Source organism: Cheilinus undulatus, linkage group 15 (genome assembly GCF_018320785.1).
Source record: "Cheilinus undulatus linkage group 15, ASM1832078v1, whole genome shotgun sequence".
Lineage (NCBI taxonomy): Eukaryota > Metazoa > Chordata > Actinopteri > Labriformes > Labridae > Cheilinus > Cheilinus undulatus.
Window position 1 is genome coordinate 2150884 of NC_054879.1, and position 24860 is coordinate 2175743.

Here is a 24860-nt window from a genome sequence, read left to right on the forward strand (position 1 = left end):
CATGAGCAGAGATGACCTGGTAAAGCTGAAACCATAAGACAGACTATGGGATGAACTACAGACATAACGGTTTTTGTTTTTAAGCACTTATGTAAAGATAGAATCCTCTAAATATGGATCAGTTTATCAATCACACAAAGCAAAGAATGGGTGCAGATTCATGCAAATCTCAAAGCTTAAATCTATTTATATATATAGTCACAACTGGACTGAAAAACCTGCATGCAGGCTGCAGTCAGGGCTGCAGTTAGGGCTGAAGTCAGGGCTGCAGTCAGGGCTGCAGTTAGGGCTGAAGTTAGGGCTGCAGTTAGGGCTGAAGTCAGGGCTGCAGTCAGGGCTGCAGTTAGGGCTGCAGTTAGGGCTGAAGTCAGGGCTGCAGTTAGGGCTGCAGTTAGGGCTGCAGTTAGGGCTGAAGTCAGGGCTGCAGTTAGGGCTGCAGTTAGGGCTGAAGTCAGGGCTGAAGTTAGAGCTGCAGTCAGGGCTGAAGTCAGGGCTGCAGTTAGGGCTGAAGTCAGGGCTGCAGTTAGGGCTGCAGTTAGGGCTGAAGTCAGGGCTGAAGTTAGAGCTGCAGTCAGGGCTGAAGTCAGGGCTGCAGTTAGGGCTGAAGTCAGGGCTGCAGTTAGGGCTGAAGTTAGAGCTGCAGTTAGGGCTGAAGTTAGAGCTGAAGTTAGAGCTGCAGTCAGGGCTGCAGTTAGGGCTGAAGTTAGAGCTGCAGTCAGGGCTGCAGTTAGGGCTGCAGTCAGGGCTGCAGTTAGGGCTGCAGTCAGGGCTGCAGTTAGGGCTGCAGTCAGGGCTGCTGTCCTCAGAGTCCGATGTATCAGTGATGCATAAAGATGATTATTTAGGATTGTATGTAGGAAAACATGAACTTTAAAAGCTGTTACATCCATTATCTCATGCTGTCCTTGCTCACACTAACACTCAGGTCGGGTCAGGTATGGGAGCATGTGCCTGTTCAGCCCTTGGTCCTGTACAGCTCCGACCTCCTGATGGCCATGGTCTAGACCTGCTCCAGGTATCCTCCCAGCTGACCCCTCCATGATGCACATGGCTGTCCCTGTGGCCTGGTTCAACTCTCCGTGTCCTGGGCACCCAGTGATAGAACTAATACTGTACACAGGAAAATCCCCTCAGTAGAACTAAACAGAAAAACTAGCTGATCTGGCAGCCTGAGCTCAAACCACAAATCTCAACCAGATATATTTCCAGTCCAAACCAGGAAGCAGACACATAGCATTACTAACACTATGTATCTGCCTTTTTTCCATGACTAAAACTAGACTGAGACTAACAAAAATACATCTGTGATGACTAAAACTAGACTGAGACTAACAAAAATAGATCTGTGATGACTAAAACTAGACTGAGACTAACAAAAATAGATCTGTGATGACTAAAACTAGACTGAGACTAACAAAAATAGATCTGTGATGACTAAAACTAGACTGAGACTGACAAAAATAGATCTGTGATGACTAAAACTAGACTGAGACTAACAAAAATAGATCTGTGATGACTAAAACTAGACTGAGACTAACAAAAATACATCTGTGATGACTAAAACTAGACTGAGACTAACAAAAATACATCTGTGATGACTAAAACTAGACTGAGACTAACAAAAATAGATCTGTGATGACTAAAACTAGACTGAGACTAACAAAAATACATCTGTGATGACTAAAACTAGACTGAGACTAACAAAAATAGATCTGTGATGACTAAAACTAGACTGAGACTAACAAAAATACATCTGTGATGACTAAAACTAGACTGAGACTAACAAAAATACATCTGTGATGACTAAAACTAGACTGAGACTAACAAAAATACATCTGTGATGACTAAAACTAGACTAAAATATATTGTAGTTTTCGTCAGACATTCTAAGTCCGTGATATTTCTCCACTGTGGGTAAATCTGTCAAAATCAATACATCTGTATCTATTCTGCCTCTCAGCTGTAGAAAGCGGTAGTGTGTTCTCTGCCAGGTTTGGCAGAGAACACACTACCATGATTTGGTACCAGATTTAGACAGGAGAATAAATTCTTGGACTGAAAGTTCAGACTAAAATGTGAGGACTTTTACACTGCGTTCCACATTATTATGCAAACAACGTTTTTCTCTGATTCTCTAAATATCAATGCAAATGATGAATATTTTTCAAGTCATCAACAGTTAGAGTATAATTCAAATGTTTTTGAACAAACTTCATAATGATTACTATTATTGTTTTAAACCCTTATAATACACTTTTCCACATGTTCCACATTATTAAGCAGGCCACAGGTTTCAGCAATATGGGAAAGAAAAAGGATCTCTCTGCTGAAAAGTGTCAAAATAGCAATGCCTTGGACAAGGAATGAAAACATTCAATATTTCAGGAAAAATTAATCATGATCATCGTACTGTGAAGAAATTAGTGTCTGATTTAGAGCACAGATGGGTTCATGCAGATAAAGACATAATGAGGAAGGTTTCTGATGGACAAATACATCAGATTAAGAGAGCAGATGCTAAAATACCATTACAAAGCAGCAAACAGGTATTTGAAGCTGCTGGTGCCTCTGGAGTCCCACCAACCTCAAGGTGTAGGATCCTCCAGAGGCTTGCAGTCGTGTATAAACCTACTATTCAGCCCCCCCTAACCAATGCTCACAAGCAGAAACGGTTGCAGTGGGCCCAGAAATACATGAAGACTCATTTTCAAACAGTCTTGTTGACTGATGAGTGCCGTGCAACCCTGGATGGTCCAGATGGAGGAGTAGTGGATGGTTGGTGGATGGCCACCATGTCCCAATGAGGCCGGGACGTCAACAAGGAGGGGGCGGAGTCATGTTTGGGCCGGAATCATGAGGAGAGAGCTGATAGGCCCCTTTAGGGTCCCTGAAGGTGTGAAAATGACCTCGGCAAAGTATCTAGAGTTTCTGACTGACCACTTTCTTCCATGGTACAAAAAGAAGAACCGTGCCTTCTGTAGCAAAATGATCTTGACAATGCTCCATCTCATGCTGCAAAGAATCCCTCTGTGTCATTGGCTGCTATGGGCATAAAAGGAGAGAAACTCATGGTGTGGCCCCCATCCTCCCCTGACCTTTAACCCTACTGAGAACCTTTGGAGCATCCTCAAGCTAAAGATCTATGAGGGTGGGAGGCAGTTCACATCAAAACAGCAGCTCTGGGAGGATATTCTGACATCCTGCAAAAAAAATTCAAGCAGAAACTCTCCAAAAACTCACAAGTTCAATGGATGCAAGAACAGTGAAGGTGATATCAGAGAAGGGCTCCTATGTTAACATGGAACTTGGCCTGTTCAGATGTTTTTGATTGAAATAGCTTTGATTTCAGTAAATATGACCTCCTAATGCTGCAATTTCTACAAATGACCATTTTCAGTTCTTTTTCGTTTTAAAAAGCTGTTGTGCTTAATAATGTGGAACAGTGCATTTTGAGGTTTTTATTTCTTAAAAAATAATTTTCATCATTATGAAGTTTGTTCAAAAACATTTGAATTTTGCTCTAATGGCTGATGACTTGAAAAATATTCTGACTGTCATTTGCATTAATGTTTAGGAAAATCAGAGAAAAATATCATTTGCATAATAATGTGGAACGCGGTGTGTGGACTTAAACTAGACTCAAACTAAAAGGGTAGAAATGACTAAAATGGGACTAAAACTAAAAGACATTTCATTTAAAGCCTCAAAATTAGACTTAAACTAAGACTAAAATTAAAAATAGCTGCCAAAATGAAGACTGAAGCAGACCTGGGGGTCTGATAAAAACCATTCAGGCCAAATGTGACACCTTAAACCAATGCCATGATCTTCTGTGAACCGTGTCTCGTCCCTGAGCGTCCTTCGCCACAGCACGGTCAGATATCTGTTTTATTACTGACATCTTACTTTGAAAGCTTCCTGACTGGGCCGGTAACTTCCTGCTGACTCTGAGCTCTAAAAAATGAATAAAGGTGCCGCTCACCTTCAGAACCCTGACTGTCAGAGACATCCTTCCAGAGGCGAGACACGTGTAAAGGAGACAGTGACAGTTTGCTAACATGGCTGATGTTCTTCTGCATGAACACATTCATGGATGTGACACTGTCTCCGCTCACGTTAACATTTCAACACACTGCAGGACGGACTGAAACCTCCAGAAACACGAGAGGAGGGAAGATCGGCTGTGTTCACTGAGAGGAGAAATGCTGGAATGGCTCTACACACATGAAATTATTCAAGAAAAAGAAAAACCATGAAGTACTGATCCAGAGACCACACAGTTGCTCCAGCATCACAGCGACCAGAACAGACTAAAGCATAAGCATCATTAATGGTTAACACTTTAGCTTCCCACTGAAACACAAGTAGAGCCCAACAATGAGGCCTAATATTTATATTTCACTATTTTTTTGCCCTTTACAGTAAAAGTTTAACAATACTACAAAATAAAAGCCTTTAAAATGCATGTTCAGATGTCCCATCCCTCCTGTTTCCATAGAAACAAACCTGATGTCAGAAGATCACAGAGAAATGATCTCTCAGTCTCAGGTAGAAGTACCTGTGGTTTTAAGTAGGGCCGGGCAATTAGTTAAAAATCACATTAAATCATCAATATGGCCTGCTGCAATTTTCGAATCACTAAAGATGAAATATTTCTTTGACCTGAAGTTTGTGTCAAAATGCAAATATTCAAGAATAGTCAACAAAAAAATTCCTACCTTCTGAATTTTTGTACTTTTTTCTTATTAAATATAAGAATTACAAAAACCCTTCAGTGGAACAATTCATATCTGACTGGCAATATGAGTCAAAATCATCAGAATGTGAGTTTTTAAAGGACTGATCAGCAAAGAATAATCGCGTATCAAATTGCAATTTATAATTCTGATTTTTTATCTCATATTTTGACCTTTTAGGTGCACCTTTTTAAATTTGAAGTCATGTTTTTGCCTTAAAACATGATTGTGACTTTCTTTTGAATATATTTGCATTTTAAAAGCATTATTTTAACATCTAATTTTGTGTTTTGACCTTTTAACTAATCTTTTTGACTTTTTAAATCTCAGAATCATTTATCATCATTTATTTCACAATATTTGAGGGAAAAAATCTCAATAAAAATATTTTCCAAAATCGTTCCGCCCTAGTTTTAAGTTTCATTTCTCTCCTCTTGAAGCGTGCCAAGCTGCTACTGACTGCTCCATAAATACTGATGTGGACTTTCACAATAAAAGCACTGGAGAAAAATAACTGCAGACTGTCATTGATGGAAACAATGTGTTTGTCATTGCTTTGACTCGGCTTTAGCAGCCTTACCGTGGAGTTCAAACCTCATTTCATGCCACCACCTGCTTCTTTGGACTTAAAACAGCAGAGTCCTAAGTTAAAACACCTTTCCAGAATGATCTAAGCTTATTAGAGGAATAACTGTTGCACTGGGCCAAAGGCAAACCCAGCTGAAAGTCATTATTTATGAAAACAGGACTTTATGTGAAGAGGCATTTTAATAGAAGTAAAGGATTTCAGTCTAGCTTCTTGCTGGGTTTGTTTATATTCTCACACCATTAGGTGGGAGAGGAGGTGTGTTTGTGTGTGTGTGTGTGTGTGTGGGGTTAAGACGAGGCAGCAGCAGAAACGTCCGTGTGTGGTGAATGCTCAGACCACAGAGGACGTTTGAAGGTCAGAGCACACAGGATTAAATTATTCAGCAGACAGGAGCAAACACTCACGCCGCCTTACAATCACCTCTCACTGTCGTCCTTTCACCACAGCAGGCTGGAGCACTGCTGTTCTCTAACACTAGCTTCTTTCACACTGCCTCTCTTTTCCGTGTCTGTTACGCCTTCAGTCCGCAACGCCGTTCTGTATGAAAGCGACCGTTTCACATTGGGATCTTGCCCCACCTCTGATCCGGATCGAGAGGTAGTATCAGAGCTGTAACAGACTTTTCCACAACGAGTGTGAAAGGATGTCACGGCATTCCGCCATGGCGAGTGTGCGCTGCTGGCTCCATAAACGGGAGATTTAAAAACCAACGCATTTTAATCGAGTGGCATTTCATCTGAGAAAACAACAGGGAGAAAAAACAAAGAATAACGTGGATTAACTGGAGAGACTGCGAGGTTAGGGAGCTAATCACACTCGCTACAGGAGAGGAGAGAGCAGACACATCTCTGCTCACAGCAGCGTCTGAAGAGTTCCATGATGTGTTCAAGTGAGCTCGGTACTCTGAAGTTTCCGACCTCCAACGTAAATACGTGACACTGCTTAAAGTCGGACCTCCAACTCTGAAACATGGAGGAAAAAAAGTCTGTTGGACCTAAACGATCAAAATGAATGTTCATGTTATTTTCCCCTTATTTCATGAAGAAAATACAAAGTTTTGAACCAAGAAATCCATATTTTCAAGTTTCTATGAAAGCAGCAGCTCAGGCAGCAGCTGTCATCTGATTACAGGAAGCCAGAGTGTGTGTGTGAGCTCGGGCGTGCACGGCTCTGTTACACCTTTGTGTGAAGTGCTCATTGCGGATAAGAGACAGGCATTCCTTTTCACCATTATTGTGGAATCTCTGTGTAAAAAAGGCTACTGACTCTTCCTGCTGCTCTGTAACGCTGACTCTTCCTGCTGCTCTGTAACGCTGACTCTTCCTGCTGCTCTGTAACGCCGACTCTTCCTGCTGCTCTGTAACACTGACTCTTCCTGCTGCTCTGTAACGCCGGCTCTTCCTGCTGCTCTGTAACGCCGACTCTTCCTGCTGCTCTGTAACGCCGACTCTTCCTGCTGCTCTGTAACACTGACTCTTCCTGCTGCTCTGTAACGCCGGCTCTTCCTGCTGCTCTGTAACGCCGGCTCTTCCTGCTGCTCTGTAACACTGACTCTTCCTGCTGCTCTGTAACACTGACTCTTCCTGCTGCTCTGTAACGCTGACTCTTCCTGCTGCTCTGTAACGCTGACTCTTCCTGCTGCTCTGTAACGCTGACTCTTCCTGCTGCTCTGTAACGCTGACTCTTCCTGCTGCTCTGTAACGCCGACTCTTCCTGCTGCTCTGTAACGCTGACTCTTCCTGCTGCTCTGTAACGCCGACTCTTCCTGCTGCTCTGTTATGCTGACTCTTCCTGCTGCTCTGTTATGCTGACTCTTCCTGCTGCTCTATAACACTGACTCTTCCTGCTGTTCTGTAACACTGACTCTTCCTGCTGCTCTATAACACTGACTCTTCCTGCTGTTCTGTAACACTGACTCTTCCTGCTGCTCTATAACACTGACTCTTCCTGCTGCTCTATAACACTGACTCTTCCTGCTGCTCTATAACACTGACTCTTCTTGCTGCTCTGTAACACTGACTCTTCTTGCTGCTCTGTAACACTGACTCTTCCTGCTGCTCTGTAACACTGACTCTTCCTGCTGCTCTGTAACACTGACTCTTCCTGCTGCTCTATAACACTGACTCTTCCTGCTGCTCTGTAACACTGACTCTTCCTGCTGCTCTATAACACTGACTCTTCCTGCTGCTCTATAACACTGACTCTTCCTGCTGCTCTGTAACACTGACTCTTCCTGCTGCTCTGTAACACTGACTCTTCCTGCTGCTCTATAACACTGACTCTTCCTGCTGCTCTGTAACACTGACTCTTCCTGCTGCTCTATAACACTGACTCTTCCTGCTGCTCTGTAACACTGACTCTTCCTGCTGCTCTGTAACACTGACTCTTCTTGCTGCTCTATAACACTGACTCTTCCTGCTGCTCTGTAACACTGACTCTTCCTGCTGCTCTGTAACACTGACTCTTCTAGCTGCTCTATAACACTGACTCTTCCTGCTGCTCTATAACACTGACTCTTCTTGCTGCTCTGTAACACTGACTCTTCCTGCTGCTCTGTAACACTGACTCTTCCTGCTGCTCTGTAACACTGACTCTTCCTGCTGCTCTGTAACACTGACTCTTCCTGCTGCTCTGTAACACTGACTCTTCCTGCTGCTCTGTAACACTGACTCTTCCTGCTGCTCTGTAACACTGACTCTTCCTGCTGCTCTGTAACACTGACTCTTCCTGCTGCTCTGTAACACTGACTCTTCCTGCTGCTCTGTAACACTGACTCTTCTTGCTGCTCTATAACACTGACTCTTCCTGCTGCTCTATAACACTGACTCTTCCTGATGCTCTGTAACACTGACTCTTCTTGTAGTATTCTGCTCAGACTTCTACTTCTCCTCTTAATTATCTGAAAACTTCTCCCTCTCCTCTTTTAATGAGTCTGCGCCTGGGAGGAACGGCAGCGCAGCATTGATCTGTTTCTGCTCAGGTTTTATGGAAGGCATGCAGCAGCAGAGGAGGAGGAGGAGGACATGTCAGATTTTCCCTCAGCTGGATGGCGGGCAGCAGCTGGTCTAGACATGAAATCACCAACCGCAGGATGAGACACAGAGAGGGACAAACCCGAGGTGAACGCCGCCTGAGGACACGGCATTTAATAAGTGATTTTTTCAGCTCACACTGCTCTGCAGACAAGACTCACTGCCGTCCATCTCCTGCCCTATAAAACAATGTCACAGTATTTATCTGTATGTTTGGAAACCTGCTCTTCATCTGGCTGCCGTTTTTCCAAAGGAAGTGCGTCATTGATGCAGCGTGCAGGTCAAGCAGGGGCGGTTTGGAGGAGAAACCAGAGATGTTTTATTGTCCAGTCAGTCTGCGCCATGATGCTAAGCTAACAGCTCATACCATCATAAATAAACACGTAGATGCTGCCTAGGCTGCCATTATTCACATGCATGATACGTCTGTGTTGGGCAGAAAACCTCAGGGATTTTGTGTGCATTACAATGTTTCTCAAGGTTTTCCCAAATTTTGCCAGGTTTAGCCTCATGTATTAATTAAAATGTGTTTATTGTACATTACTGGATGCAGACCAATAAATGTAAACGGTAGAGATGTAACCTGGTCATTAAAATGATTACAAATGGGATTTTTTTTCTGTTTTTTTCCTTCGGCGGCCCTCAGTCCAATGTTGGGTTCCTAAATTGGCCCTCAGCTATCAAAACTTCGAGAACCCCTGCTCTACAGACATCAACAGTTTTATCCCTCCTGTCTGTTAGCGCCACCATGCTACAGTTTAGTAAAGTAGCCGTTGATTCCTGCCAAGTCTGTCACAATAAAAGCCTCCAGTACTAATCATCATTGGAGACTTTTATTCTGAAGAGCAACAGCAGGAAATGGAGCGATTTGAGCAGCAGCTTAACAACAAAGTTATCTCATAAACAGGAGAGAGATTTCACTTCACATAACTCAGAAAATGAGGTCTAAGCATCTGAGGAGGAGGAGCCTTCACAGTCAGTGTGTGAATGAAAGGGTTAGTTAAAGGGGACATTTTCTGCAAAAATCACTTTTTCAGGCTTTGCTAAAATAAATCTGTGCCCCTGGTCTGTCCACTATCCCCTCAAGGATCAGAACCCCCTTAACCCCTCCTTCACCTCTCAGAAAATGTGTGCTGAAGCAAGCCGCTCTCAGGCTAGCCCCTCATGATGTCATGTGGGGAGTTAGCCTCGCCCCCAGGTTCGGTGGCCATCCCCACTTGGAAGAAAGTTCCACCCTGGTTTCCTGATCTAGCTGAGAGGAAACTCAGGACAGCCACATCCATTTCCTGTGAGGGGCGGAGTCAGGGGCGGAGTCAGAGAGCTCGTTAACATTTAAAGCCACAGACACAGAAACAGAGCAGTTTATAGACATGCAGACATCAATACTGGAGCGTTTTTCAGCAACAAACTTCACAGGCATGTTTTAGGACCTCTGAGACCGATATAAACTGGTCATAAAGGGTTAAATATGTGACCTTTAACACTGATGGACAGCCTTCATCATCATGTGGATGTAAAAGCCCTTCAGGCAGTCAGACGACTAGAGGAGAGCTCAGGTCCAGGTTCCTAGTTCGATTGTTTCCCTGCTGGAGCTGATCCCGACCTCTCTGATGACTCTTTCCAGCGTTTTCAATGATCAGTGTGTCCACACGTATTTCAGCCTTCATGAAACCTGGTTTCTACAGCAGGTTTACGTGTAGACCCTCTTTGTCCCTCCTCAGTGATTTGTTCGGTCTTTTCTCCTCTAACGATTCTGTTCCTCCGTCAGAGCCGCCTCCTCCCCTCGCTCTCTCCTCCAATTGTGTTTTTCTTACTTCTCCTTCTGTTTTTCTGTGCCTCTCTCCTTTTTCTCTCTCTTTCCTCGCCTCCCTCCCCACCAGTCACCGTGATGAAGTGGCCAGCGAGCAGCCGTCTCTGCCGGTAATCACCACGGTAACTCATGGCAGCGCCGCGGTGCCGGCAACGCGCCATCCATCACCGCCTCCGCTGCTGCAGGAAACTGATATATCAAGATGTAAATTGTGGCCCTGCTGCTCCCCGGGCTCCTCTGCTGTCTCCTCAGAGGAGGACGGGGAGGGAGGAGACGAGGGGGGAGGGGAGGTGAACACTAAAGGAGGGATGGAGGAGCGGAGAGAATAAAAGACAAACAACAACAGAGGAGCTAGAAGAGGAGGAGGAGAGAGAGACTAGGGAGGAGAAAGCAGCATGTATGGAGACGACAGAGGTGTTAATCCATCCTAATCCACTCTTATTACTCTCTCCCTGCCTGCACTGATACACCGACACTGTAATGTCCTTATTATAGTCACGCTAACACGCTGCGGTCAAAACAAACAGGAAATACGGAGACACTGTCCTCTTAGACCGATACTCCTCATGTCTGTAGATCTAAAACCACAGCTAGTGGCCTACAGACTCACATGGTGTTCCTGTCCCACCACAAACAGGAGGCTCATATGTCCTCATCATTCGTACATCGATGATCTGTTCGAGCGTTTGACCGCCTGTCATCCCGGCTGAGTGATGAGGTTATTCTCCTGTATGCAGACGACCTGGTTGTGTTTAGTCTGAGCCGTGCTGGTCTCCAGCAGCTGCACTAACAAACGTGTCAGCATGCTGGTCTCTGCAGTAAAAATCTCAGTTCATCATACAGCAGACTGTAGCCTCTGCATGCCTGAGCTCTTAGAGTTTGTCTGTAAATATGCAGAGATGAGGCAGACACTTTAAAGCAGGGATGTCAAACTCAGTCACAGCACAACATAAAAATTAATTTTATGAGTTTAAAATGTTAAAATGTCACTTAAGATTTTAAATAGTGAATCTAAATGGTCAAAATATGAGATAAAAAATCAAAACCATAACTTTGAATCATAATTGTGAGATTCGAATTAGAAAATCCAAAATAAAAACACAAATTTCTTTTTCCACATTCCTGACTTTTAATCAAATTATTTTAACTATTTATTATTTCTAATTCTTGTAACTTAACAAGGATATTTTCAATCATCAAGGTTAAATTTACATTGTTATACTGGAGGAAATCTGCAGACCTCATACTGGTGGGCCAGTTGTGATAAAAATATGATATGATCTGGTGGGCCGGGTATAACTGTTCCATGGGCCGGATTTGGCCCCAGGGCCTTGAGTTTGACACCCCTGATTAAGGAAAAGCTCTCCAACATGGCGCATCATCAACACAAACTAAACCTCTACCTCTGATTATTTCAGCTCATGCACAAATCATCATTGTTACTGTGATAAAACGACTAAAATACCTGATCAGACATACACTATATGGCCAAAAGTATTCACTCACCCATCCAAATAATGTAAATCAGATGTCCCAGTCACTTCTATGGCCACAGGTGTAGAAAATCAAGCACCTATGCAGACTGTTCCTACAAACATCAGATTAGCTCAAGGACAGTGGTAGAGAGCTTCATGGAATCGGTTTCCATGGCCGAGCAGCTGCATCCAAGTGCAATGCAAAGCATGGATGCAGTGGTGTAAAGCACGCCGCCACTGGACTCTAGAGTAGTGGAGACGCCTTCTCTGGAGTGACCAATCACGCTTCTCCATCTGGCAATCTGATGGATGAGTCTGGGTTTGGAGGTTGCCAGGAGAACGGTTCTTGTCTGACTGCATTGTGCCAAGTGTAAAGTTTGGTGGAGGGGGGATTATGGTGTAGGGTTGTTTTTCAGGAGCTGGGCTTGGCCCCTTAGTTCCAGTCAAAGGAACTCTGAATGCTTCAGCATACCAAGAGATTCTGGACAATTCCACGCTCTAGGGGTGGGACAAAAAATCGATACACTGAAATATCGCGATACTTCCTGGTGCGATATTGTATCAATATTTTAAAATGCAGTATCGATATTTACTTAATTAGCTAATTATTCACTTTGTTGGTGCGGTAGTTTGTGGTGTAATTTCACCCCCTGACCACTAGTTGGCAGCAGGCATTGCTAGCTGGCAGTTGACTCTTGCCTCTTCTCTCTTGACACAACGAGATCACACGAGACTTCTGGTCTGCGTGAGCCGGTTGCTTGTACCTACCCAGCAGAGCGGCTTCTGCCGCATTCATAGTGGATGTGTAGACTTATTTTGGCTTCCAAAACATTAAAGACAGCACAAACTTAGACAGGAGTTAGGCAGTCATTTGCAAGATATGCCACGCCAGAGTAAAATATTGAGACAACACAACAAATCTACTAGTTAGGCATCATCGCGTTAGCGCTACAGCTAATGGCTAACGTCAACAAACAAGCCCGTTGAAGCTCCCGCTGGTCTCTACTCATGCAACCATAATCATGGTCGTTTTATTTGTAAGGACCTGTCCCGTGTAGTGTCGTTAAGAATGACGGCTTCGGTAACACAAGAAAGAAACACTGGCCTGTCACGTCATGCCCTCCGCAAAACACAGTCCATCAGTCTTAAAGCTGGACGTGACGATCAGCTCGTCTCCCATAATCTCCCTCCGCAAACACATTATGTGATGACATACAAAACTGATAAAATATGAAATATAAAGGATTGGAGTACAGTCACTCTATAATAATTTATTCCCCTTTTCTAAAAAAAAAATCACGGTAGCATTTTAATTCAGTGCAACAAATGGGGGAAATCCTCATCTTCAGATTGAACAAAGATAGGTCAAATGCGAGATGATGCAGGACTATGTATTTTTTAAATAGCTTAATTCTACATTGTTAAATTCGATATTAACTTAAAATGACATAATAAGTTATACATATATATACTACACTCATATGTATAGACTTTATGCACTTCATATTCAGTATTTAGCTCAGTCTGTGTCAAATTCTGTGAAATTGATACTAAATTGTTGTGAATAAACTGAGAAATCCTGCACTTGACTATTTTATAACTATTTTGTATTCTCTAGTTAGACATATTTTGTGATGTATCGTTATACACACGTGATGTGTATTTTTCCTGATATAGTCTGTAGGCATCATTATCATTCATCTTTTTCACTGGTGTTTAAAAAGCTAACTAAAGATAGCAAAAATCGGCAATATCGTAGAATCGCAATTTAAATCGGAAATCGGAATTCTGGAAGAATGGTCAAAAATTCTCATGAACACACTCCTAAACCTTGTGGAAAGCCTTCCCAGAAGAGTTGAAGCTGTTATAGCTGCAAAGGGTGGACCCACGTCAGATTAAACCCTAGGGATTAGGAATGGGATGTTACTGAAGTTCATATGAGAGTCGAGGCAGGTGAGCAAATACTTTTGGTAATATAGTGTATCTAGAGCTGTTACAATTGCTGTTTTTGAGGTAATTTGCCACAGAGAATGTAAGTTTAAGCTCTATCTCTGTCTTAGCTTTAAACATGCATACATCTGTAGTCTGGTGACGTCAACATTATCGTCTATCAATAAAGTTACAGAGAAGCCGGCTGCAGAAGGTTCAATATTCAATATCAACCTGAAATTTCTCTGCAGACACCAGTTTAAACGTTTCTGTTGCAGCAGAGATGTTATGTAATAAATATGCAATCATTTTTTAGAACAGTTGACAAAAATCCTTCTTTCTTCATTGTTGTAAGTTTTCTTATCAAATATAAGAACAACACAGAATTAAAATGATCACTATTAGGTAATGTCTTAAAAATGGTTTGGTTATAGTATAGAGCCGGCTGATTCAATCAGCCGCCCGGGGGCCACATGCGGCCCAGAACCAACCCCCAAGTGGTCCAGCCTGTGGTCATACCAGAGATGCAGAGGGGAACCTGTTTCACGAGTTTTCAGAACTTCCCACAGTATTTCAGACCGCGAATGCAACACTCTGCATAGCCTAGCAACAGTCTACCCACAATGCACTGTTGTTTTGAAGCGTGGCTGGTGATGTTGACAGAAGTAGAAAACATGTCGTTTTCAACTGTAGCTACAACTGAGCAGATTTAGTTTTTATGCACTTTCAGACATGCCTGGGTAAGATGTGACCAACATTATGATTTATTTTTTCATTCTGTTTATTTCATTCTATTTTTGTTCAAGTGAAAAAACCTTTCTGCTGCCTCAGGTTATGTTCAGATACAGCTCTGTTGTTGATGTGCTTCTGTCATGTAGCCAAGTTTAAAAGGGAGACTATGAATAAAAGTGCATATTTTTCATCAGACTGATCAGTATCGGTTCGTTTGACATTAACCAGCTGCTTACTGGGAGCTGAACACGTCCGGCCCGGCTACGTTTCTTGGTGAATGTGTGACTGAAAAGCTCTGGTAGAGAGGAAATTAATGATCGGAAAATACATAAAATAAGGAACTCGAGAGATAGAGATGCATATCAGATAATCACAATACTGGGGGGTAAATCCCAATTCAATTATTTTCCCGAACCACTTGGCCCTAGTTCTGGTGCAACAGAGAAAACTTTATTAGCACACACCCGTTAACAGACACGTAGCTGATTGGTTCTTTACCGGTAACAGAGTGCTTGATTGGCTGCTGCTTCTCTCCACTTAGCTGATGAGTTCATGCTGATCAGAGATCAGTTTCTCAGAAATAAAAACGTTTTGATATAATTTAAACCTGGACTGTGGTTGGACGGCTCTGCTCTCGTCTACATGACTTCATCCTGATGAAATGTTTGACGCTAACGTCCACACGCCATTACCGGAGCAGGTACCGGGTCTGTCCGGGGGCCTGCACCTTCATCCTGACAAACACTGACTACGGCAGCTCCACAAGGACAAACCACAATGTGGCCAGGTTGACTGATGGATAAATGTTTTAATCATTTATTCTAAGATAGATATTCTTGTTTTGTACTTGAACAGTTCTTATTACTTTTACTGTAAATGGAGTTTTTTTCATGAGGATCCTTCTTTTGTAAGTAAAACTAATATTTTAACCTTTAACAGTAGAAAGGTATTTGCAATTAAAAATACAAAGGTTAATAAAAGCAAAAACACACATTTTTAATGCGTTATTCATTAGGGCTGAACGATTTAAGAAAATAATCTAATTGTGATTTTTTCCCCAATATTGAAGTTGTGATATGATGACTCCTTCACTTTCTTTCATTCCTAAACAAAGGCTGAACTATTCTTCAAACGTGTCTGATTCTGATGATTTTCACTCCTATTGAAAGTTGGGTTTAAATGATCGCACTGAAGGGTTTTTGTCATTCTGATATTTAGTTCTAAAAAAGTAGAAAAATGAAGAAGGTAGGATTTTTGTGAACTATTCTAAAAAAATATACCTGAATGATAACAACGACCGAGCAAATTATTATTTGTTCTCTCTCACTTGTTAAAATATCGTTGAAGCGCTCAGTCACAGACCATCCTTCTGACAAACAGCCAACAGCGAGTCACGCCAGTACAGACAGGAAATGTCACAGAATTAAAACATTTTATTCAAAATGGCGTTTCTCACACTCTCAGCATCACCGCCAAACATCCAGAGGGTAGAGGGCGGGTAAAGAGAACGTCAAAGTATGAATAACATTACCACACTGGAGTTAGCGCTCAATGTGAGCTTCCAGCCAATAAAACGGGATACATCATCACAGCCAATCACAGTGTGCCACGTCATCAGCAGATGATGAGGCCTGCATGTGTCTGATGAAGTCTGAACCCTTGATCAGACTGAAGAGTAACAGCTTCCTGTCGGCCATCTTGTTCAGCTCTCTCTCTTTTCAGACTAATCACAGCATACACTGCAGCTCTTTCTGCTCCTCACTTAAATTAAAGTGAGAGCCATTTAGGAGGGAGTGGTAGTGTCCAGGCTGTGTGCTCTAAGAAAGGAAGACGATGTCCGTTAACACACGACTAATCCTCCAGACAGGACGAGTCCAGGATGGTCTAGTCTAGTCTAGTCTGGTTCTCTTGTTTTAATGATCAATCACCGAGCACTAAAAAAGCAAAAAAATGCTGAAGATGAGGACGAGGATGAGGAGGATGAAGCATTAGGATCAGCCCTGTAGTTCTCATCCTCTTCTTCTAAACTCTAACAACCCTGCGGTCAAATATTCAGAGTTAAAGATGTTTGCAGAGAGGGCCGAATTCAACAGGCAGGTCATGAAATCAGGAGCTAAAGGAAAGATCTAGAATGAAAACGTTCTTTAAAACAAAAGGACCAATAAAAAAACCTTCTGCTGTTTTAAATGAATTTTGAAAAACTACAATTCCAGCAAAGTAATCCCACCCAGCCACAAACATCAGCCCGTTCAGAGAAGAATCAACTGAACCTCTTCCAGTTTTCTGCTGTGAGAAGACAAAGCCACACACAGGCGTGTAAATCCTGAATCTGATCAGACAGGAAGCAGACTTTGACACTAAACAAAACCTCGCCGTGGTCGGACATGGCCATCAGAATCCATCGGTCAGACAGACTAAACAATGGCGGCGGCGAGCACAGCGCGGTGACAGAGAGATGATCATGAGGACCAGAAACCGACCAGCAGCATCCTCTGATGGAACCAGAGGAGGGAACGGAGCAGGAGGATGCTGCTGACGGACTTAAACCCATGAAGAAGAGAAGACTTACTGTCTGCAGAGCAGCAGGTCACGTCTGATGGTCTGATTGGTCTGATGGTTCCTGTGGAGAGAGGACAGACTCCATCAGCTTTAAAGACCCTGGGAGAGGCGGGTGTGGGTGCTAGGGATGGGCCGCGTGGCCAGGTCTGTGGTTCAGACTGACAATATTTGTGTTAAAATCACATTCTGCCTTTTTATCTGAATTCTTCAGGGCAGTGAAAAGTACAGCGATAGTTTAAGGTAAGAACCAAAGACAGCAACAAACAAAAGAGACGGAACATTCGTCCAATCACCTGTGAGCTTTGAGTAACACCAGCACCAGTCTGAATATTCCCAGATAACAGGGTCCTGTTTAGGAACTCTGTGTTTCCCAGTAAAATACAACAGTGGACAAAGACAACAACTGTAGCACTGACATTATTCAGCAGCTGTGTCGCTGACAGCACGTCATCCAGCGGACCAATCAGAGCATTAGAAAAGGCTCCACGCAAACAAAAACGTCACTGTAACGAGGAGGAACAACAAAAAGTCTCACCAGCCCGTCATGAACTTCCTATTCTTTAAGATGGTTTTTATTCTAACACTGGAGCTCTGGCTCTGTGAATCAGATTAATGCTACCTTCAACTATCAGCCTCAGAGGAGGGGGAGAGGAGACTCCATCATGTCTGCAGCAGCATCACAGGTACAGTTATCCTCAGTTCACAGCTCTGACCTCTTTATAGCCTAGATGGGCTGTGGAAAGTTCCCCCAGACTTTGTAGCAGGTCCCATTGGTTAAAAAAGTAGTCCAGAGCTGAAGTCTGTGTTGGAATCAGCAGGAAAGACGCTGATTAGCATACTCAACAAGCTAACGCATGGTTGTATGATGATGTGTTGAAGTTGGCTGGGAAATTTTAGTGTTAAAAGAAAAGGTTTAACCCTTTGAAGCCTATTGTGTCATATTTGATACACACTTTCATGAGAGTTTTATTTAATCAACATGATCAATAAATGACTTTAAAAACATTTGAATATGATCTGATAACTGATAAAAACGCCCTCCTGTGGGTTATCAATAAAACACAGTGTATCAAATGTTGTTAAAAAAATATATATGTCAATTTTAACGGCAAATTTTCTTTTTGGGGGATTTTGGTAGAAGGTTAAATAAACAATTTAATATAAAAAAATGGGAGTTTTCTGGCTATTATTTGAGTTCTTAGGCTTTAAGGGGATAAAAATGTCAATATATTATTTAGTTTTTTACATTTATTTTATTATTTTTTATAATTAAAATGACCTGGAAAGCAAATATATATATATATATATATATATTTATTAACATTTTTATTCATTGAAGACCTTTCAGAAGGAGGTTCCAACATTATTAATGATTTAAATGTAATTTATTCAGCCTATATATTTTAATACATTTTAATGAAATTAAAAATGAATCAATTCTTATTTATTCTCTTTAATACCAAAAATGTACAAACTGAATTTTTCTTTTTTTTTTTTTTTCTAATTTTCTATTACACCCTGAGTAGCTGATGTGGAAGCAGGAGGCGGTTGTTGTTGATTTACAAACTAAAATAATGTCAATTTCAGCCTTTAAGAGTATTCTGATCATCTCAGTGCTCAGAAATGTTGACAATGTTTTTGAACAATTTAGGCAAATGGTAGGAGTTTGTCTGAAATTTTGGATCATTAACAGGAAAAATGTTGATATTTGGTGTCTATGACTGCTATTAAAGGTTGTCATTCTGTGAAAAGTCATTTTTTATTTCTTAACAAGAAAAAACATCTAGAAATATCTGTGGTGTTTGAAAAATACCAAGCTGAGATTTTCAGTCCATGTCGCCCAGCCCTACCAGTGTGTTAAAGTGTGTGGAGGTTCCCAACATGACGTCACCCCCCCCCCCCCACCTCACCCCCCCCACTGTGAGTGGGAGTGAGTCGCTAATAAAACCACTGTTTGATTTACAGCATCCTCAAACACTCTCACACTCACACAACTACACACACAACACACACTCACACACACGCCCACACACTCACACACCCAGAGCAGCAGCAGCAGCAGCAGCTGGGCCCTGCTGACCTTTCACAATAAAAGGTGACTGTCAGAAACAAAGGCAGTAAACCTGAGAGAGGATAAAGGAGCTGATGTGATTACACAAATGGCCACTTCATTCAATTATCTCACCCACAACAATACACACCAACCAGCCAATCAGAGGGCAGCGCTGGGTGACATCACTGGAGGTGTTGGAGGTCTGTAAAATATAAGCAGAGTTTAATGGGACTATAAGGAAACTGTGAAAGCGGCTGTGAAATTAACAGGACATCAACGCTGCTGCTGATGAGCGTTTAAATGTCAGAGAGGAAAAAGGACACATGAAACCATAAATTCACCGTCATATGAGTCCAAAGAGGGAGACTGACACGGTTTCTGACCGACTGAAACTATATACTGTATATAACTCTGAGCAGGCCTAAGGCCCCATTCACACAGAAACGAATTCAGGCGTATATGCAAAAGGTTTTTGGCTGATCTGCGTTTCATCCACACGGAAACGGCGTTTCGGGTGACTGTAAACGATACTTTTTGAAACCGGGTCCCAGAGTGCATAAATCCGTATACGACTGCCGTTTTGTCTCCGTGTGGATGCGTATCCGCATATTTCTTGAAACGATTACGTCACACGCTACGCTACACTCAAAAAAGTAATACTTTGGGTTTACTTAACAAAGTTATGTCAACAATTTCCACCAAACTCAGTCATGTTAGATATAACTGTATAGTTTTATTAATATGGCCATAACTGACTTATGCACAGTCAACATAACTGCTACGTTATGCAAACATTATGTGATTAACTTGGATTAAGAGAATAGATTCATGTCTGTTTAACTTAAAAGTATATTTGGCCCAACTTAACTTTGTTACTTGTTTAAGGCTAATGTTAAGCTATATTGTAACACTTACTTTACTTATGTAAATGCAGCTAAATAGTACGACATCTGTTACTCAACCATGTTTAGTTAGGCTAACATAACTAATGACTTTTTTCAGGACTGACAGGTGGCTGACTGCACTCAAAAAAATAACTTGCTCAGTGAACGTAATAAGATTACGGAAAGTGGTTCCACCCAAATAAAATGTGTTAACTTAGCCAGAAACATTTTTTTTGAGTGACCTAAATGTAAATACGTTGGGTCAACATGATGTATTTGCGTTACTGTTAATTGCCATGGCTCGGGCCAACTAGAATTGTAAGGGTAAATGTATCACAATGACATAATTTTCTTAGATCATTTAAATTTGTACAATATTGTGGCAAGCCGTGATGAAGAAACACTGAACATAAGCTGAATGCATTGAACAAAAGCTCATGCATTAAGTACAAGCAGCTATCGTTTATTTTAAACACAATCTCAGACACATACAGATAGAGTAGGCTGCAGCATTAACCCCCTCACTCATGGTGTTATACTTGAAAAAATACTTTCCCCTAAAAACATGAAACAACAAACAAACCTACATAATTATAACTTTGCAGTGAAACATGAACATTATAGAAAGGTAGAAGAGCGAATTCTTTTGCACAAAACAATCCCAGAGGTCCCTGCTCCAGGTGACTGCTTCCTGGACCACCACAATATGATTATGGGTTACTTAATGTAATGCTTTAGGTTAAGAGATTACCTTTTATCATATGAAAATGAACATAATAGTAATTATTCAGAAAATAAGACATTTTTGACACAGTATTTATATATTCAGCAATTTAATGAACTCTAATAAAACACTCAGTAATAAAAAAATCATACAAAATGCAGAAGAAGACAATAACTAACTGTTGATAACATTTCAGCACCCTTATTGTTTTCTGTTCGATGGATGATAAAGGATTGATCTTAACTTGTTCCACACGTGATGTTTCATCTCAAGATGACTGCTCCTTGACTTTGCCGAGGGGGAGGGACATGCTTTTTACCATGGCCGTCGACTGATATAAAGTAGAGAGGGGTACCCCTAATTAAGAATATGCACATTACTGCCACCTACTGGTCTGGGATCGTAATTTTGCAATTTTAACTCATTGGAATTAGGTTGTGTAAACATAAATTAGTCAAGTAAATTTAAGTTGTTACATGTTATGTGAAAAAGTGTTCAACCATAAAACTTGATTTTATATAGTAGAAGCTACATGTTAGACTTAGGTTCATGTAACAGACACCCATGTTGTTTTTTTTGAGTGTACGCCCTGTAGCTCTCTTAATGCGCCTGCCCGGGTCCGGCCAAAACAATAATGGCTGATTACATGGTTGTGTTTGTGCTGCAGAAGCTAGTGAGCTTGTTATGGCTTTCTCTCACATCTTCCTGTTGTGGTGTCTTCTTCACAGATTGTTGAAATGTGTACGGCACAAAACCTTTATACACATGCTCCGTACTCTTCTTCTGTCTTTTGGTGCATTTTCGGGGCAGGGTTACAGCGCCACTTACTGGCTTGGCATAAGCACTACATCCGTTACATAGCGTTTTCGTTTCCGTGTGAACGGGGCCTAAGGACAGCAGAAACAGCACCACATAACCATGGTACTGAGTACTGGGATGATGGTGAACTTTCATCCCTGCTGGATATTCTCCAGTCAGCTGTTAGTGATATTATTAGAAAGTGGAAGAGTTTAGGAACAACAGCAGCTCAGTCAATAAGCCCAATGATTATTATCTGGCTCAGCCCCTGGTCCATGGTGTTGCTGTAATAAAATGATAAAAAAAGAAATAATCCAGTGTTAACTGTTCTGTTTGGACAGCCAAGAATAAAAACAGTACCTGCTGATCCGTCTCTGACCACGTCCATCCCTTTTAAAGGTCCCATAACATGTGGAAACCTGCTGCTCGTTTGCCACTTCAGAACATGGAGAAACAGTCAGACACACCTGCTGAGAGACGCAGCAGCTGTTGGCGTGTGATTGGAGGCTTTAATGGAGCTCAGAATGCTAACATCACAAACAACAGAGAGGATGGTCTGATTCTACATCAGGAAATCTGCTCAGCTTCACTAAACGCAGAAAAAACGGAGCCTTAAATAAACTGATGACTGACAGTCATGGCTCTGTGTGAGAGGATGAAGTGAATAATTACTGTTTAGTGTTCAGCCAGCTGAACAGCGCCGTGTGTTGGAGCCAGAGCGGCCCATATGGCGAGGACAGAGCGGAGCCAGGCAGAGCAGAGCAGACCAGAATGAACCAGTTCAGCTTCCAGAAGCTTCTCTCTCTGCACACACAGCTCCAGTATAAGACTGCTACAGGATGCAGAACAAACCAGTATAACCAGTATAACACTGCTACAGGATGCAGAACAAACCAGTATACCCAGTAAAACACTGCTACAGGGTGCAGCTCAAACCAGTATAAACCAGAATATGACTGCTACAGGATGCAGAACAAACTAGTATAAACCAGTATAACCAGTATAAGACTGCTACAGGATAAGGTATAAACCAGTATAACCAGTACAACACTGCTACAGGATTCAGAACAAACCAGTATACCCAGTACAACACCGCTAAAGAATACAGAACAAACCAGTATGACCAGTACAACACTGCTAAAGGATGCAGAACAAACCAGTATAACCAGTATAAGACTGCTACAGGATGCAGAACAAACCAGTATAACCAGTATAACACTGATACAGGATGCAGAACAAACCAGTATAACCAGTATAACACTGCTACAGGATGCAGAACAAACTAGTAAAAACCAGTAAAACCAGTACAACGCTGCTATAGGATGCAGAACAAGCCAGTATAAACCAGTATCACCAGTATTAACCAGTATAAACCAGTATAACACTGCTACAGGATGCAGAACAAACCAGTATAAACCAGTATAACCAGTTTTAACCAGTATAACCAGTTTAAACCAGTATAACACTGCTACAGGATGCATAAACAAACAAGTATAAACCAGTATAACCAGTATAACACTGCTACAGGATGCAGAACAGACCAGTAAAAACCAGTATAACCAGTATAACAATGCTACTGGTTTGTTCTGCATCCTGTAGCAGTATAACACTGATACAGGGTGCAGCTCAAACCAGTATAAACCAGAATATGACTGCTACAGGATGCAGAACAAACCAGTATAACCAGTATAAGACTGCTACAGGATGCAGAACAAACCAGTATAACCAGTATAAGACTGCTACAGGATGCAGAACAAACCAGTGTAACCAATATAACACTACTACCGCATGCATATCAGACCATTATAAATCAGTATAACTAATATTAACCAGTATAACCAGTATAAACCAGTAAAACCACTGTAAACCAGTATAACCAGTATAAACCAGTATAACCAGTATAAACCAGTATAACCAGGATAGTACTTCTACTGTATGAATAAACCAGTATTAACCAGTATAACCAGTTTAACCAGTATAAACCAGTATAACCAGGATAGTACTTCTACAGTATGAATAAACCAGTATAACCAGTATAAACCAGTGTAACTAGTATTAACCAGTATAACCAAAATAAACCAGTATAACCAGTATAAACAAGTATAACCAGTATAAACCAGTATAACCAGGATAGTGCTTCTACAGTAGGAATAAACCAGTATAACCAGTAGATGTATAACCAGTATATACCAGTATAACCAGGATAGAACTTCTACAGTATGAATAAACCAGTATAACCAGTATTAACCAGTATACCCAGTATAAACCAGTATAACCAGGATAGAACTTCTACAGTAGGAATAAACCAGTATAACCAGTAGAAGTATAAACAGTATATACCAGTATAACCAGGATAGAACTTCTACAGTATGTATAAACCAGTTTAACCAGTATTAACCAGTAAAACCAGTATAAACCAGTATAATCACTGTAAACCAGTATAACCAGTATAAACCAGGATAGTACTTCTACATTATGAATAAACCAGTACAACCAGTATAACCAGTATAAACCAGTGTAACTAGTATTAACCAGTATAACCAGTATAAACCAGTATAAACCAGTATAACCAGTATATCAATGCAACAGTATTTATAAACATCACAAAATGAAAAATGAAAAAGGATGAAAAATGAAATTCTTTTACATTCTTAAGTTTTTCTTTGGAGCTTCTCTTTCAAACATTTTTGTGTTTTTTTGGACTTGGATTTGGACTTTGACCGTACTTGGACTTGGACTTTGACAGGACTTGGACTTTGACAGGACTTGGACTATGACTTTGACAGGACTTGGACTTGGACTTTGACAGGACTTGGACTTGGACTTTGACAGGACTTGGACTTTGACTTTGACAGGACTTGGACTTTGACTTTGACAGGACTTGGACTTTGACTTTGACTTTGACTTTGACAGGACTTGGACTTGGACTTTGACAGGACTTGGACTTTGACTTTGACAGGACTTGGACTTTGACTTTGACAGGACTTGGACTTTGACTTTGACAGGACTTGGACTTGGACTTTGACAGGACTTGGACTTTGACTTTGACTTTGACTTTGACAGGACTTGGACTTTGACTTTGACTTTGACTTTGACAGGACTTGGACTTGGCCCTGATTTGACAGGACTTGGACTTTGACAGGACTTAGACTATACTTTGACTAGACTTGGACTTGGACTTGACTTTGACAGGACTTGGAACTTGACTTTCACAGAACTTGACTTTACCTGAGTGAGTGACATGAACAGCAGGTGAGACTTAGACTTTGGCATAAACTTTGACTCTTAAATTCCCTTTACTTCTGACAGGACTTGGACTTTGACTTTGACAGGACTTGGACTTGGACTTTGACAGGACTTGGACTTTGACAGGACTTGGACTATGACTTTGACAGGACTTGGACTTTGACAGGACTTGGACTATGACTTTGACAGGACTTGGACTTGGACTTTGACAGGACTTGGACTTGGACTAGTTTTAGTCTGAAAAGGAAATGTCTTTTAGTTTTAGTCACATTTTAGTCATTTCTACCCTTTTA

The 24860-nt window shown here is 41.6% G+C and overlaps 1 protein-coding gene across 1 annotated transcript in view; it reads right to left on the reverse strand.

The window, feature by feature from the left end:
• enox1 (ecto-NOX disulfide-thiol exchanger 1) overlaps positions 1 to 16918 on the reverse strand; it is a 158680-nt gene extending 141762 nt beyond the window's left edge. Inside the window, exon 1 of the mRNA XM_041807440.1 lies at positions 16873 to 16918. The gene's annotated coding sequence lies outside the window, so the exon portion shown is untranslated. The remainder of the gene's footprint in view (positions 1 to 16872) is intronic.
• Positions 16919 to 24860: the final 7942 nt, after the last annotated feature.